This window comes from Kryptolebias marmoratus, linkage group LG7, assembly GCF_001649575.2.
Source record: "Kryptolebias marmoratus isolate JLee-2015 linkage group LG7, ASM164957v2, whole genome shotgun sequence".
NCBI lineage: Eukaryota > Metazoa > Chordata > Actinopteri > Cyprinodontiformes > Rivulidae > Kryptolebias > Kryptolebias marmoratus.
In genome coordinates, this window is record NC_051436.1 from 18069339 (window position 1) to 18085252 (window position 15914).

Sequence of the window (15914 nt, forward strand, 5' to 3'; positions counted from 1 at the left end):
ACACAAGCACACGCACGCACATAGACACTGGCAAAAACGCTATCTCCTTTTCAGGAAAACCTCCCGGCCGCCAATCAAAAGCAGACATATTGTAATGACCTCTAGCTTCGCTTTCAAGCTCTTGTTCCTTGAACGCAACGTGTGACGTCACCAAACGGGGCGTGACTGTAGCCTATAGCAACAGGTTGCGGAGCTTTGATAAAAAAACAGTAAAAAAAAAAAAACAAAACTAAAGAAAAAAACGGGGGTAGAAACATTTCAGAACCTAAACCAAGAACGTGAAGTAGCCTCATATTGTCTAAAACGAACGCTTTTCATTTAGAATAACAAATAATAAAGTAAAACACTAATTTCTTCGCTGTAGTTGTCTGTAAAAAAAAAAAAAAGCAAGAAGAAAAAGAAGCGACGCGTTTGTGCGTCTTCCCGCCACCAGCACACGAACACCTCGAAGTAAAAGTGTCTGAATGCGGAACTAAACGCCTTTTGAGTGTCATGGAAGAAGCTCGGTGTCGGTGTGATGGTTCCGCTCGACCTGCGCGGGTTTGGACCGCGGTGCTGCGGCGGTCCCACCAGGAGGCGGGACTGTGACTCCGCGGTGTGATTAGCTAGGAGCCGCACAGCTGGAAAGCGAGCGGAGAGGTGCGCGCGCTCCAGCTTGCTGCGCGCCGACACACACACGCACGCGCGCACGCACGCGACGTGCATCAGAGCAGCTGAGCGCGTGGACCCTGCATGGAGAAGAAACTCCAACTCCGAGGGCTCGGAGCGGAAATCCTCGGGTGAGCCCTGGTGGGTTAGGGGACGCAGGACCCGGCTGTTCCCGCTCGGCTTCCGGTGATGTAACGGCTCTCCTCCCAGGGCGCAGAGTGTTTCAGTACCGCCGCTGCTCGGGCAGCATGGGACCCTCCAAACTCTGAAGGTAGGAACAGGCACGGGTCGTTTTCTCTGCTCTGCTGCTTCTTTTTTGCCCGGATCTGTCTGGAGAGTGTTTGTTAGTTGTTGTTCTTTTTGTCCCTTTAATGCTCTTTAGTAAAGACTTTTTACGCACGGATCAGGGGGTGTTTAGTGCTTTAGGGCTGAACTTGTCAGGTTGCACCATCATCCGCTGCTCGGGCTGCTGGTGATGAATCATGCAGGGATGAGAGCAGCGGACCTGTTGCACCGAGTCAGAGAGGTGCTCCCTGACAACCTGCAGCTCCGAAGCTCTGCAGCAGGAGCTGGACCGACCAGACACGAGGACTCGTGGACTGAATTAAAGGCCTGGCGTTCCCTGAAGGAATGCATATCGCCCGCCAGCCTGTCGTGCCAGAGCTTTGGACCGAGATCGTCCTATGTTGCTGAAGTGACAGAGCTGTTCTGGTCGAACCTTGAAAATATGGTTACGTGTAAGATGCCACGCTCAGACTATGTTTTGTGAATGACTCTCAGCTACCATCACATCAAATTTTAGCTCGGCATCTGTAAAATTGACTGGGTTGTAGCCATTTTTGTGTTGCCTAATGTTGACTAGCTGTGGTGGCCATCTTAAATTGGACTGACTCCAAATTTGAATCACTTGCAGATGTGCATCCAGTGAATATTTCTTTAAGGTTTCATTCAAATCCATCCAGTGGTTTACGAGATATTTTGCTAACAGACAGGCAGAGTTGACTAGAAAAAGTTAATGGCAAAATTTTAAAGAAAGATCTTGGCGAGCTGGTAGCGCTCAGACTCTGCGATGTGGAGCAGTCTCAGCTACGTTCACACCCAACTTCAGATCCATGTCTGTTAAACTGACTGAGTCATAGGGATTTTTGTGTTTTCTGAAGTTGCTTAGATGTGGCACCCGTCCTGATTGGGACTGACAGCAGAACTTAATCAGTTGTAGATTTACGTTCAATAATTACTTTCTGGGAGTTTTATTAAAATCTGTTCAGTGGTTGGTCAGATATTTTGCTTACAGACATGCAGGGTTGGTGGCAAGAGTAAATGTCAAGCTTTTAAGTAGAGGTCTTGTGCACCGTGCAGTGCTCAGGGTATGGGTTGTGAATGATGCTCAGCTACCACAACACAAAATTTTACCTTAATATCTGTAGAACTGTCCTGGTTATAGCCATTTTTGTGTTTTCTATGATTTGTTTGCTGTGGCAGCCATTTTGATTTGGGTTAACACCAAACGTTAATCAGTTGTAGATGTACATTCAGTAGATGTTTTCTGGGAGTTTTATTACAAATCCATTTAGTGGTTCATGAGATATTTTGCTAACAGACAAAATCTACTGCAGTAGGTTTTTGCAAAATTTTAAAAACACATTTTGTGTGATCAGCTACTGCTTGGAGTACAAGTTAGTGACGGCTCTCAGCTAACGCAACATCAAATGTTAGCTCAATATGTGCAAAATTGACTGAGTTATGGGCATTTTTGTGTTTCCTAATGTCAATTAGCTGTGGTGGCCATTTTGAATTGGGCTGACTCCAAAAGGTTATCAGTTGTAGCTGTCCATTCAGTAATAACTACCTGAAAGTTTCAATAAAACCCGTGCAGTAGTTCATGAGATATTTTGCTAACAGACAGACAGGTGTTAACACGGACTTTGCCTTGATTGTAAAGTTGACCTCAGCGTTTTGTGATATTTTCTCTCTGCTGAATTAAAGATGCAGTCAGCTGTCAGTTGCCGTCCACGGGCTGCAGCTGATTTCAGGTGACTTTCTGCAGCCACCCTCGGCGCAGCAGGGATCAGGAGGCAGGTTTTTGAATGCCAGCTTCACCCCGGTGTCAGCCACCCATGCTCCGCTGTTAGAGCGGGGGACAGGGGGGGACGGGGGGTGGATGGGAGGCTAGGGATTTCTCTTGGAACGTGGACGTTTGTGGGAACATTTCAAAGCACTACAGTCAATAACCGACACCTCCTCGTAGGTCCAGGGTTTTCTGGATGGACGGGATGAAAATCCTCCCTCAAACTGGGTCAAATGTTCACCCGACAGGGGCGAGAAGAAACGATGCTGTCACTGTGTGAGCTTAGCACAAAAAGGGAGGAAATTTGTGTTTGATGCATTGTTTCTTTTTTCTGCAACAACGCTTCTTTGCAATAAATCTTCTGCTGTTGGAAAGCCTGTTTGTTTCCCTTTAAATGGCGTCACTTTGTGGGTTGAGTGTGTGGGCTGTGCCCATAAAAAAACTTGCCAAATCTTCTCTGACAGTGCCAAACAGCTCATTCTGCTGTTGACTCTCGTTTGGTGGCGTTTATTGGATCAGATGATTAAAGTCTAGGGAAACAAGACTTATTGGCAATTTAACAATTGATTCATTTAACAAAGGGGGGGGGGGCTCAGTAGCATGTGGATGAACCATACACAGCCACGACAGCCCGGCACCTCCTCCTGACGCGGCTCACCTGCTGGGGTTCGAGGGTTCTGGGGCACCAGGAAGATCCGAACAAGAAGGTGTTCGACGTCGACAGAGACATTTTTCACCCATCCTCGACTTTCTCTGCTTGACCCACAAATGCACTTTCTCTGCAACTGGAGCATCATTTAAGGGGGGAACAATCACACTTTCCAATAATTTAAGGTTTATTGCCAAGAAGCATTGTTACAACAAACAGAATAACTGACCAAACACAGATTTTCTTACTTCTTGTGCGAAGTTTATTAAATAAAAAGCGGGCGTGAATGCAGAGGCAGAGTGTCATACCTAAGCTAGCTCCGTGATTCAGCAGCTTGTAGCGTCGCCGCGGTGATGACCTCATCGTCTTTATGAACTTATTACCCTCGCACATCGTTGTGAAGGAATTTTAGGCCAGTTCACAGCAGAGTGTGAAGCAGCTAGGGATGAAAGCTAGCTCCTCTATGGGTCCGTTTCCACAAAGCTGTTTCTCAGCGAACCAGCTCAGGCCGGTCGTCTACACGACAGGAGCGATCGGACTCTCTGCCGCTGACACTTTCTGAACCCAGGTCTCAGAGTGGAGCTTTTCAGACCCCGCCATTTGCATTTCAAAGGGAACCCACATTGTGGGAAATCACACACGTGCACCGCAGAGGCCTGTGGTCAGTAGCTGTTCTGCACGAGCAGATCAACAACAGTAATAATGGCGGACAGAGGAGCGCTGTTTGTGTTCCTCCCTCTTTCCAACCTGTAGCAGCGACCCAACCTCACTGTACAAACAAACCTTCTTGTAGTCACCATTTTGGATGGAACTGTTTCCATGCTCCAGACTGTGTGCCTCGTTGACAGCCTGGTGTCAGTGTTGCCAGATATACGATAATTCCCATTTTTATAACATAGTTTCAGGGTCAAGTCCCCCTCCATTTCTGTGCACATGTTCACCAATCACAGCACACAACTAAACACAACTAAACTAAACAACTAAACACAACTAATCTTCCAACACCCCCCTCAAGAAAGCACACCTCCCTCAGGACATGTGATAGTTTGGGTCAAAATACAATAATTTTAAAGCGACAGTACGATAGTTCATCATTTTCTATCTGGCAACCCTGACTGCCATTGAAACTACAGCAGAATCATTGAACACTGTAAGCCCACTAACGTTTGCAGGTATCGTTCTCATGTGAACAGGACCTTAGTCTAAGTCTAAGGTTCTTTCCAAAATGAGTCTTTTTTTTCCCTCGTAAACATGGCACCATTTCCAGAACCGGTTTCATTCGCAGAAAACAATCCAAATGCTGCAGTAACGATGCCATGTCTGTATGTGGTGCTGACGACAAAGTGGAGCAGCTACTTTCATTAAAGTAAAACTCTGAATAAACTAATATTAACTGGGAGTCACGACAGTCCAAACCGCAGACATAAAGATGGATTTCAGGCAGAACAGCCAGAGGTACAGCTGGGTAAAATCTACACAAGTGTCAGTCTTTTAAAACTTCCCATTTCCCAGGTTTTTTAAAAAATGTATTCATTTATTGTAGTTGTTTTTTGTGTTGTTGATAGTTCCATACAGTGATGAAACCCTTTTCAGCCATAGATTATTTGGTGCAACAGGCAGTTTTTGCTCTTCTCCATACACGGTTGTTTTATTGTTTACCAGCTTTTATTCAAGTCATTTCCTTAAAGTTCTACGGGACTCGAGGATTTCACTGTAGTTGAGCAACACAAACACACCCATGTAATCTGTCAGTACTGTGTGAACGCTGAGTCAGCATTCAGCACTATTGTTTTCCCTGTTTTTTTTTTTGTATGTTCTTTTGCAATCTAACTACTTCTGCATACTTTGTGGTTTTTGTTTTTAGCATTTATCCATCAAAACATTCAGCTCATTCAGGAGACGGGTGTTTTACTGTTTGTACATTTTAAAACATTTATCTTTATTTCAATATTTCCTCATTTGAGTGCTCTGAGATCTCTTAATTTCCTTCAAAAACATTGTTCTCTTTGAAACCTGCTTCAGCCTTCTTGCTCTGTTTTGTTCATTTTTGCTACTTTTCGTTTTTTTAGCTACCGTTCTGACACTTGTAGCTTTTAGCAATCCTTTTGCTACTGTTCTGCTTTTTTTTTTTTTAGCTTGCAGCTAGTGTTTTGCGCCTTAGATTTTAGATCGTTTTCTGCTCCTTTTAGCTCCCTCGACTCAGTTAGTTTCTTCAGCAAATCGCAGCAGTCCTTCAGCGCTCACACTGCGACAGTTTGTCGAGTTGTAAGGACGTAAGTTAGATTAGCGGAGGGACTGTGACATCATCGTTTTCAAAAGGTTACGTTTCGGCTGTCCACATGAGAACGCAGTGGTGGTCTTTAGGAACTTTGTCACTCCACAACTGCTTTTGAAAAATACCGTTTTGGGGCTCCTGAATCCTTGCTTCTGTCTTGTTCTGTCAGAAGATTTTATCTGTTATTACACTGTAACTAAACTAAAAGGCCCATCGGAAAGAATTTAACACTCAGCCTTGAAAGAACTTTTATAATAACTTGTAGCCATGTAGAGCTTTAAATTTAGGTTCTAATGGTCTTTAAACAGTCCTAAAGTCTTAGATTTAGTTTCCAGAATGGGACGAGCCTCAGGGTAATATCTGACTGGGCTGGGACATTTTGGAGACACATCATTGCAAGAAAATACGTGAATTACTGAACGACACACTTATACAAACTTGCAGTAAAATTGGGGCTCACGTTTGCTAAAAGGTTCACATCCAGTACCTTTAAGAAGTATTCATGTTTTACCCTTTCATTGCTCTTATCAGTCAGTCATGGTCAAGATGAATTGGCCTTTTTTTGACAAAAGGAAAACCCTGTTTATCGTCAAAGGGAAATCCAATTCCTACAGAGTAATACCAATTAAATAAAGATGTGTTATGTCAAATAAGTGATTGCGTAAAAATTATTAATGCAACTCATAGAAAATGTTATGGAAAAGTACAAGTCAGGGGACGGATACAAACGAACTTCCAAGACCCTTAACATCCCCAGGAGATGGAAGGAATATGGGACATGAATAAGTCTTCCAAGAGCAGAGCGTCCTCACAAACTGAGTGACTGTGAAGAAGGGGAACTGTGAGAGAGACCACCAAGACCCCTGGGAGCTCTCTGAAGGAGGTCCAAGCTTTAATCAGATGGGAGAGACTGAGCTACAACAGCTGCTGATCAGGTTCTTCACCAGTCTGAGCTTTATGGGAGAGTTGGAAAAAAAACCCTCAGATTAAATCTCAACTAGAGTTTGTCAAATGGCATGAAGACTTCACGGTCTTCATGAAGACTTCTCAGCAGCCCTGGAAGGCTGGGAAAGATTGAGGGTAAAATGAACGCAGTAAAACATAGGGAAATCCTGGAGGACAATCTGAAGCTGTCCGCAACACACCTGAATGCAGATTTGTAAGCCATGCAGACAGAAATGGAAAACTAGATGTTCAAGACACGGCCACACAGCTCGCTGGTCATAATCCAGTGAGAATTCTGAGTTGCCAACTAGCCTCCAGCAGCTGCAGCTAAAGGCGATGCCATCTAAAGATGCACGGGGTCATGCAAGCCCAGATCATCACCCTGCCACCTCCGTGCCTGACTGTTGCTCTGAGGTGTTTGTGCTGCTTTGCTTGGTTCTCTCCAGACATGATGGCTGTGCGTTCCAGCCAAACACCTTGGTGTTAGGTCTGGTGTAGTGAGGACCAGATTATTGTTCTGTTTTTCTTTTTTGGTTGGTGCCCGGTTATCCTCAGGCTTAGTTGTGTTTCACCATGCCAGCAGGCGTCGATGTGCAGTCCATCTCGTCCCGCACGCAGGCAGAAAAGTCACTCTGTTGTTTACCGTGCAGCTGCAGCGGCGGCGGCTCCTGATTAGCCGTCCCTGCTTTGAATTTTGGAACAGAGCTGCCTTTGTGCGCTCGTTGGTCCAGGTCAGCGTCTGATTCAGAGCATGCAAATGAGGCAGCCACTTTCATTAACCCCGCGTGTGTGCACGGCTCATTTAGGCAACTCCGCCAGCGAGGCACAAAAAAAGTCCATTTTTGTCACACGCTGCCTCATTTGATCATCCGTCACCTCAAAGTCACCCGTGGCCTCTGTGATGTCGCGCGCCCGAACGCTGAAGTGGTGCTTGACTTGAAAGATGTGGCGCTTCAAAAAGATCCAGGATTTCAAGGATTCAAAGGGCCTGCAGACTGCCGGATAAATCAACCAGGAGGCATTAACAAAGCAAACCTCTGCATCTCCGCTCCTGCTTCCCTGCCTCTGCTGCCGCAGTGCAATTACGTCTGGCCTCTGGAGCAGCCACCCTTGATATTTAGCAGCACTTCCAGCTGCCTCCTCCTCCTCCTCCTCCTCCTCCTCCTCCTCAACCTGCCGCAGTGTCACACTTATCAGGAACACCAGCCGTAATTGGCTCAGCTGTAAAAGGCTCCCGCTTTATGCCAAAGGACCATTAGAAACAGATTTGGGAGAAGGCATGTGCAGAGGAAGGAGCAAACCGAAGCAGTAAACATAAACGATGTCCGCAAGAATGAAATAACTCTGGAGAGGGCAGACACGTGGGCGGCCTGTCGGTCAGCGCTGGGATGAACGCGCCGGTCCACACACTGGTGGCTGTCAGCTGCAGTCCTCAAACGGCGCCCTCAAGAAGAGATTCTGCAGCTGCTGCCCAAAACCTCCAACACGCCTCGGCAAAAATCTAAAGATCTACATTTTAATGTATGAACTCTATAAGAGAACCAAGCTCAAAAGCCAAATTAAAGCTGCTGCCGTTGGCTCACCATTGTTGCCACGGTAACCACACGTCTGTGTCTCTCACTCTCGCTGCCATGTTAATGAGAGGCAACACGGGCGCAGACTGAAAAGTAAGCCTCAGACGAGCAGTCGCTTTGGGGAAAACTTAAAGGTTGTGGAAATGTAAGCAACAGAAGGCTCTGATGGTCACACACGTGAGGTTTTATGGTCCTATGGGGTTTTATGTCGGAGATGTGATGAGTTAGAAAGACCCTTCACTTCCAGATTTGAAAAAAAAAATTGTAAGAGACTATGGAAGCCTGGCTGGGCCACTTTGCACTCCGAGGGGGTTTGAGAGGAAACCGTAAGTCCTACAGCAGTCAGAGACATACTGGTTGAAAGAGGACAAAAATACACACATTGTGATGTATAATTTGTGTATGTGCCGAAAAGAGTTGGAAGAGTAAGAAGAGTTTGTTTTAAAATATTTAAAAATTTTCGACAATTCACAAGTGACATCAACTGTCAGCTGAACATTATGTAGAAAAATGTCAATAAATCTTTAAACCTAAACTGCAATTGTGTAAAAAAACAAACCCAACAACCCAAAAGGATATCAAAATAGCAGTTCCAGCTCGTGCATTCTAACTTCCTGTGACCTTTTTAAACTTTGAATGATGTTTCTGTGAACTCTGATTTGTAGAGCTTCAAACAGAATCTGAATACGTTTCGATTTCCACTATTGTTTTTTTGCTCGCTTTTTATTTTGTGAATTTGCTTACGTTGCACAACAAATCGCGACCAACAGTGACAGTCGGGCTGCTCGGCTTGTTTTGTTCAAAGCTGCGCAGTGAGATACAGGACAAACCCTTTTGTTAGGAGAGTAACTAGAAAAAATCCCATTTCTGTGAAAATGCGGCATGAATGAGCTTCTTCTGCAAACCTCAGCCAAGATGCTCAGGTTTAAACAAACAGAACAGAAGCTAAAAACCTAAGAGCAGCACAAGAACAGTAGCTAGAAGCTAAAAGCAGCAAAATAGTAGCTAAAAGCATCAATTAGCAAAACTGCATTCAAATGAGCAAAACAGATGCTAAAGCTAAATTGAACATGGCAGAAGTTAAATTTAAAAAAGAACCCCTAATGAGCAAACAAGTAGCTAAAATTTGCAAAAGAGATGCTAAGGCTAAAATTGGCCAGACATATGCTGAAATTAGCAAAGTGGTAGCTAAAATTAGCAAAACAGAAGCTAAAAGAATAAAAATAAAACAGATGTTAATGGTAAAACTGTAGTTAAAAGTAGCTAAACAGATGCTAAAGCTAAAATAAGAAAAGCTGTAGCTAAAATTAGCAAAGTAGATGCAAATGCTTAAATTAGCAAGACAAATGTAAAAACTAACACAATGGGAGCTAAGATGAGCAAAAAGGTAGCTAAAATTAGCAAAAGAGATGCTAAGGCTAAAATTGGCGAGACAGATGCTGAAATTAGCAAAGTGGTAGCTACAATTAGCAAAACAGAAGCTAAAATAAAAAAAACAGATGTTAATGATAAAACTGTAGCTAAAAGTAGCTAAACAGATGCTAAAGCTAAAATAAGCAAAGCAGTAGATAGAATCAGCACAACAGTAACTAGCTAAAACAAAGCAGAATGACAGCTAAAAGCTAAAATAACCTTTTAGTTCTGCAGAAACTCCATCATTTTCCTCATGTTGGCTTAGTCTGCTAAAAGTAGTTAAATGACAGCCAAAAGCTAAAAGTGACAGAACAAGAACAATAGCTAAAAGTTGCATTTGAAGACAAAAATAGAGCTGGTGTGCTGAGACAGACAGGAATGGATGAGATCTGTGTGTTTCTATACAAATTTCTTTTAAAAATAAAGTTAAATATTAAAAAACAATATACCATATTTTCAGCACTAGATTATAAGACGCACTGTCAATAAATGGTCCATTTTCAAACTTTTGCCATATATAAGGCGCACCGGGCTATAAAGCACATTAAGCGAAACAAATCTGCCCTGTCTTTTCGGAGAATACTGCACCGACATAAGGCCCCCACATACTCGGGCGTACTTCACTCCGTGGAGGTCCGCCTCGAGTGTCGCACCATAAACTGTCTGGTGAGAAACGGTGTTCACATCGAACTGTTTTGTGTGCGACACCAACCGCTCTCAGGTGAGGATCGGCTCCCGCGCGCAGCGTGACTGCTGCTCTCTGTGCAGCGCTGACAGGTGTGCGGTGAACGAACAGAGCTTAAGGTAAGCGATCTCTTCGTCCTCGTTCGGTGACGCCATGAATGAAATTTGTCACGGGAGAATTTTCGGCAATCTGTAGGCTCGAGTATGAAGTCTCAACCGTTCGCGGACAGTCCGTGCGGCTCATAGAGTACGCACAGTACGCCCGAGTATGTAGTTTACCAAAGTCGTACTAAAACATTACGACCTCTTACATATATAAGGATCTCTGGATTATAAGGCGCACTGTCGTTTCTTGAGAAAATTGAAGGCTTTTAAGTGCCCCTTATAGAACGAATGATATAAATACAAATTTCCAAAAGCTGAAAGTCAGAGCGCAGTGATCCTGAGCCCAACGTTTTCATATATGAATGGTTGACATAGTACAAAGTTTGCAGAAGTAGTTTAATTTCAGAAAACATATAGAAGAAACTTGAACAGGGAACCAGCAGCGTGAATGCTGACTCAGCACACACATTACGGGGGGGGGGGTCTGCAGTGCTTGTGTGCTGAGGCCCCCCCATAATGAATCACCTGGAACCAGTCCATCCGAATGTTCCTGTCTGTCTGAGCCGTTTGCTTTTAACAGATTTCAGAACCAAAAATAAGAAGCGGCGCGGCGTGGGCCGGGCTTGGAACCGGATTTAGTTCGCCTCCCACTAACGCTGGCAGGGACCGCCGCGGCCCTGAAATTCTAACATTAACCGACCGCTTTGTCACATCTCCCTATGCGAGCTGAGTCACCTACCAACGTTTGCAAACCAGTCTACAAACAGTCCCCTCGGGATCCTTCTGCTCGCCCGTCTCCCGCTGAAATGGAGGTAAATACCACCGTCTGGCCCTCGCTCCCCCGGCTCTCTGGGGGAGTCAGAGGGGGAGATGGCTGCCGACTGTCACAGCCGAGGAGGTCTAAATCTAGCTGCTGCTGAAATGAAATCAGTCAGGGTTAAACACAATTAACTCCACTAATCCGTGCGGGGTGTTAGTGAGTAATCACTAAAGGCAAGTAAATCACCATGACGGTGATTACAGGTTTCCTCTGACTGCAGGTGTGGGGCGTTCACTCTGCACCTGCTGGCAGAAGCGAGCCGCTCCTCCTTTCTCTCTCCTCGCGCTCTCCACAGACCCGCGTTCCCTCCTACTTTTCACCTCGGTCCGTGCCGTAAAAACGAGCTCAGGAAGCTGGGGAGTTCGCGGTCTGCTCAGGGGGAGCCTGTTTCCGGGAGGAACGCGTAAACAGGAAGTTGCCATGGCTGCTGCTGCTGCTGCTGCTGCTGCGGCTCGTCGGGCGAACACGAAAAACCTCCAGCAGGCGCAAACACGAAACGAGCTCCGAACGAGCGCTGTAGAAAGAAAAAAAAACAAAACAAAAAGAAAAAGCTGAGCTCCTGGGTGACAGGCAGGAGGAAGCGAGACAGCGAACGCTTCGAGCAAAGTGGTCTCTAAATGGTTCTGCGCTGTTCTGCAAACCGCAGGCGTAAAACGAGAATTTGTGAAAAAATAAACAAATTCTCAAGCTTTCAGCGTCACCTGATGTGTGACTTTAGTTCGAGGCCAAATGAAAAATGATCACATATCACCCGCTGCCTTTTCAGGCCAGACTTTCAGACAACCGTCTGTAGTTGTAGATGTTTTGATCAAACCTTGAAGAAAAGAACGTTATGCACGAGCTCATGTGACATCACAAGATGTCACACTCAGAGTAGATGTCGGGCATGGCCCTCAGCTACCACCACACCAAATTCTAGCTAAATGTCTGTAAAACTGACTGATTTATAATTGATATAAATCAATTAGCTGTGGCAGCCATCTTGAATTGAGTTTATTCACAAAGTTAATCAGTTGTAGAGTCACATATAGTGATCATTTCCTGAAAGTTTCATTACAATCCATCTAGCGGTTCCTGAGATATTTCGCAAACAGACAAACAGGGTTGACTTCAACAGTTAATGATCAAGTTTTAAGCAAAGGTCTCACGTAATGAAAAGCACTTAGAGTATGGATGTGTGTTACTTTCAGTTACTACTACACCAAATTTTAGCTCAATATCTGTGAAATTGACTGAATTAAAGCATTTGTTGTGTTTTCTAAAGTCAGTTAGCTGCGGCGGCCATCTTGAATTGAGTCAGCTCCAAACGTTAATCAGTTGTAGGTGTACGTCCAGTGATTGCTTTCTGAAAGCTTCAACAAAACTGACCATGTCGTTCATGAGATATTTTGCGAACAGACACACACAGACGTCGGCAAACACCTCCGCCTTTCAGCAGCGAGCGATGTAAAAAGGTCTGTCCCTTCGAGCTTCAAACGTGACTGCAAGAAGGAACGCTGCGCGAAAACAGGATGCGAGATCCCCGACTTGAACGTTGCAGAGCGAGCCGCGAGGTCGGGATGACTCGCCTGGGTGTTCACCGAGTGGCAAAACCCCAGCACTGATGTAAGACGTGACGTTGTGTTGTTGTGTTACACAACATGTCTCGGTATACAGGAAGAAAACCAAGGTGGTGCCGGTGGGATAAAACGCTGACTTACACATGTATAAAAAAATGTTTGAATGTAGCGTTGGTCTCCAGCTTTGGGCGTGTGGAAGTGTTAAACGCGAGCTGTTGTGTCTTTAAAAAAAAACGACACGTACGCCCTCCGTGTTTCACAAACCAACACACCCTTCCGGCGTTTGTTCTGAAGCAAGCTCTCACATGTTCAACGGCCAGCAGCTGGGAGCAGGAAGGCCCCGAACAGAGACACAATCACACACGCTGCTGAGTTTGGGAGGCTGAGCGCGGGATCTGCGGCACGCCCCTTTTCTGCCGCGCACTTTTCCACTCAAGTGCGAGAAACGTGCCAGATGTGGAACGAGTCGTGCGACAACTTCTTCTTCACTTTTTTTTTTTAAGATCATATTAAAATATAACACTTTCCCAGCTTACACCTCTCAGCAAGATGTTGCTGAATTTAGAGCTTGTTTTTGTCACTTATTGCAGAGTTGTTAAAAAAAAATAGGCAGCTTGCCATCTTAATTAACGTGAGGCCTAAAGTGAGCGCTTCTCCTTTGCGGAGATAATCCCTCCACCTCCCAGGTGTGGCGTATCAAGCTGCTGATCAGACAGCATGATTAGTGCCCAGATGTGCCTGAGGCCGGTCACAAGAAAAGACCACTTTTATCCCACAGCACGAGGCCACAGATGTCCCAGGTTTTCAGGTAGCGTGCAGTTAGCATGCTGACTGCAGGAATGTCCCCCAGAGCTGGAGCCCCTGAAGTGAACGGTCATTTCTCCACCACGTGTAGCCACACCAGCGTCCAGCGCCTTCACCTCCAAGATGGCCTGAGACCGGCCGTCAGAGACCGTCTGCGTGCTCGCCGTCCTCGTCGGGGTCTCCGCCCGACTGCGGTTCGACAGGAGCGGGCAAACGCTGACATTTGATGGCGTTCTCTTCATGGAAGAATCCCGGTTTTCTCTGCACAGGGCAGATGGCTGCCTGCGTGATGTCAGCGATGAGACTGGAGTGGCCCACGGTGGCGGCGGGGTTATGGTACGGGCAGGCGTATGTTATGGATAAAAAACACAGGTGCATTTTATCGATGGCAGTTTGAACACGCAGAGATACCGTGACGAGATCCTGAGGCCCATTGTTGGGCCGTTCATCCACAACCATCACCTCATGTTGCAGCCTGATAAGGCGCCACCCCATTCTAAGGATCTGTAACAATTCCTGGAAGCTGAGAACATCCCAGTCCTTGCATGGCCAGCGTACGTTCACAGGACATGACACCCACTGAGCATGTTTGGGATGCTCTGGATCCAGAGCATCCGTAATTGTCCAGTAACTCCTAAAACAGTAAAAGTAAAGTGCACATTTAGAGTGGTCTTTTCTTGTGACCAGCCTCAGGCACACCTGGGTACTAATCATGCTGTCTCGGCTCACTAAACACAGATTCACACTCATTTGGGAACAATATTTGAGAGACAAAGAACGACTGTGTCCAGAGAAAAAGTCTTAGAGCGCTGAGTTCAGCTCATGAAAAATGGGAGCAAAAACCAAAAGTGTTTATATTTTTGTTCAGTATATTTTAAGAATAAGTTATTATTCTTCAGTTTCTATTCTTGAGTTGCAGTTCCTCTCACAATTGAAAAAAAAAAAACAAAAACCTGAACATGCAAAAATACATTAAAAATGTGTGGCTCAGTTGAGAATGTTGTGTTATGACTTTTGGTAGCAGTACATCTTGCGGCACACGCAGTTAGAAAAAATGTGCAAAAGTTTTTTTTACATAAACAAGAAATGGGTCGTGGTGAAATAAGGAAGAAGACCCATGCCTCTCTGCAGCTCTGTGGTTTGGTCAAACTTCACAGTTTAAACATTATTCTTAGAAGTCCCAGAAAGTTGCCCGATTTGTGACAGAACTGACTCTGGGACATCTTTTACAGTTGAAGTTTAGATTTTTTGTAGTTTTTGGAGATTTTACCACAACGTGTTCAACCCCCGTCCACAAAGGAATGTTTTTGTGAAAATAGAAAAGTTTTTTTTTTTTTTTTTTAATCATTTCAGCCCTGCGTTCACACGGAAACAGCGTTTTAGGAGCATCTTGAAGGGATTTTATTAAAACTGGATTCCAGAGTGAGAAAATCTTGAAACCCCACTGTTTGTGTATTCCTGTGGACAGCCTAAATGCAACCTTGACCCACCTTTAACCCCACCTACAAACGCAAGCAGGACAGACCCATGGACAGTAACTACAGTGGCAGATATTATATGCTTGTATTTGTGTTACTTCAACTACAGCCACACCTTCAATGAGCAGACAAGGCCTCTAAGGAACAACAACAGCCTATTACACCAAATAATCTAAGGCCAAAAAGGTTTTGGTAACAATACAAAAAATAAAGAGACAGCCCTCTTAACTTCGGGTCCTATTCAACCCAAAAGCCATGGGAGGGTTAAAAGGCAGACACTTGTTGATAAATAATTTACCCTGATTTGCTTTGAACACCATGAGGAAAGCCCTCCGGCCGTCCCTCGCTGGATGCTGAGCCTGAAAAGCCTCCAATATGTCCCCAAATTTGGACTCCCAGTCAACACTGTCCTGCACTTTTGGGGTTTTGTGGTTTAATGTGACACAAAGTAAAAGCTCCACTTCGTCGTCAGGCCACAAAAAGGGTTTGGTTCTTGGGCTTGTGTTCTCCAGCCTTGTCTTCTTCTTCTTGTGTTTACTGTTTGAACCATAACCTGACTATGTCAGGACCGGTGGAAACGATGGCGAACCCAGAACGCAGACTCATAATTAGAAGAACAAAAACTAATTTATTAAACTAAAGAAACAAAATGAAAACAAACAGCTGACGAGGCAGCAACTTAAAAGAACAAAAAACCAAACAACGGTGGGCAGAACAACAAGGAGACAAGGTACGGAGCATGGCAGCTAACGGCAAACAAAAAACAATGAACCAGCGACTAGTGGAAGAAATGACCGGGCATTTAAAGTGCTGAGGATAATCAGGTAAGTGGAGACAGGTGACAAGATTAACAGGCTTTGACAGGTGTGAGTGGGCGTGACAGGAATGCAGA

At 45.1% G+C, this 15914-nt stretch overlaps 1 protein-coding gene across 2 annotated transcripts in view; it reads left to right on the forward strand.

The window, feature by feature from the left end:
* Window positions 1-453: 453 nt before the first annotated feature.
* The window catches only part of LOC108239371 (RAS guanyl-releasing protein 2), a 76284-nt gene continuing 60823 nt past the window's right edge, over window positions 454-15914 (forward strand). The window contains exon 1 of one of the 2 annotated variants that reach the window (XM_017422047.3): window positions 454-919. The gene's annotated coding sequence lies outside the window, so the exon portion shown is untranslated. The remainder of the gene's footprint in view (window positions 920-15914) is intronic. The other variant, XM_017422046.3, reaches the window with a different exon arrangement.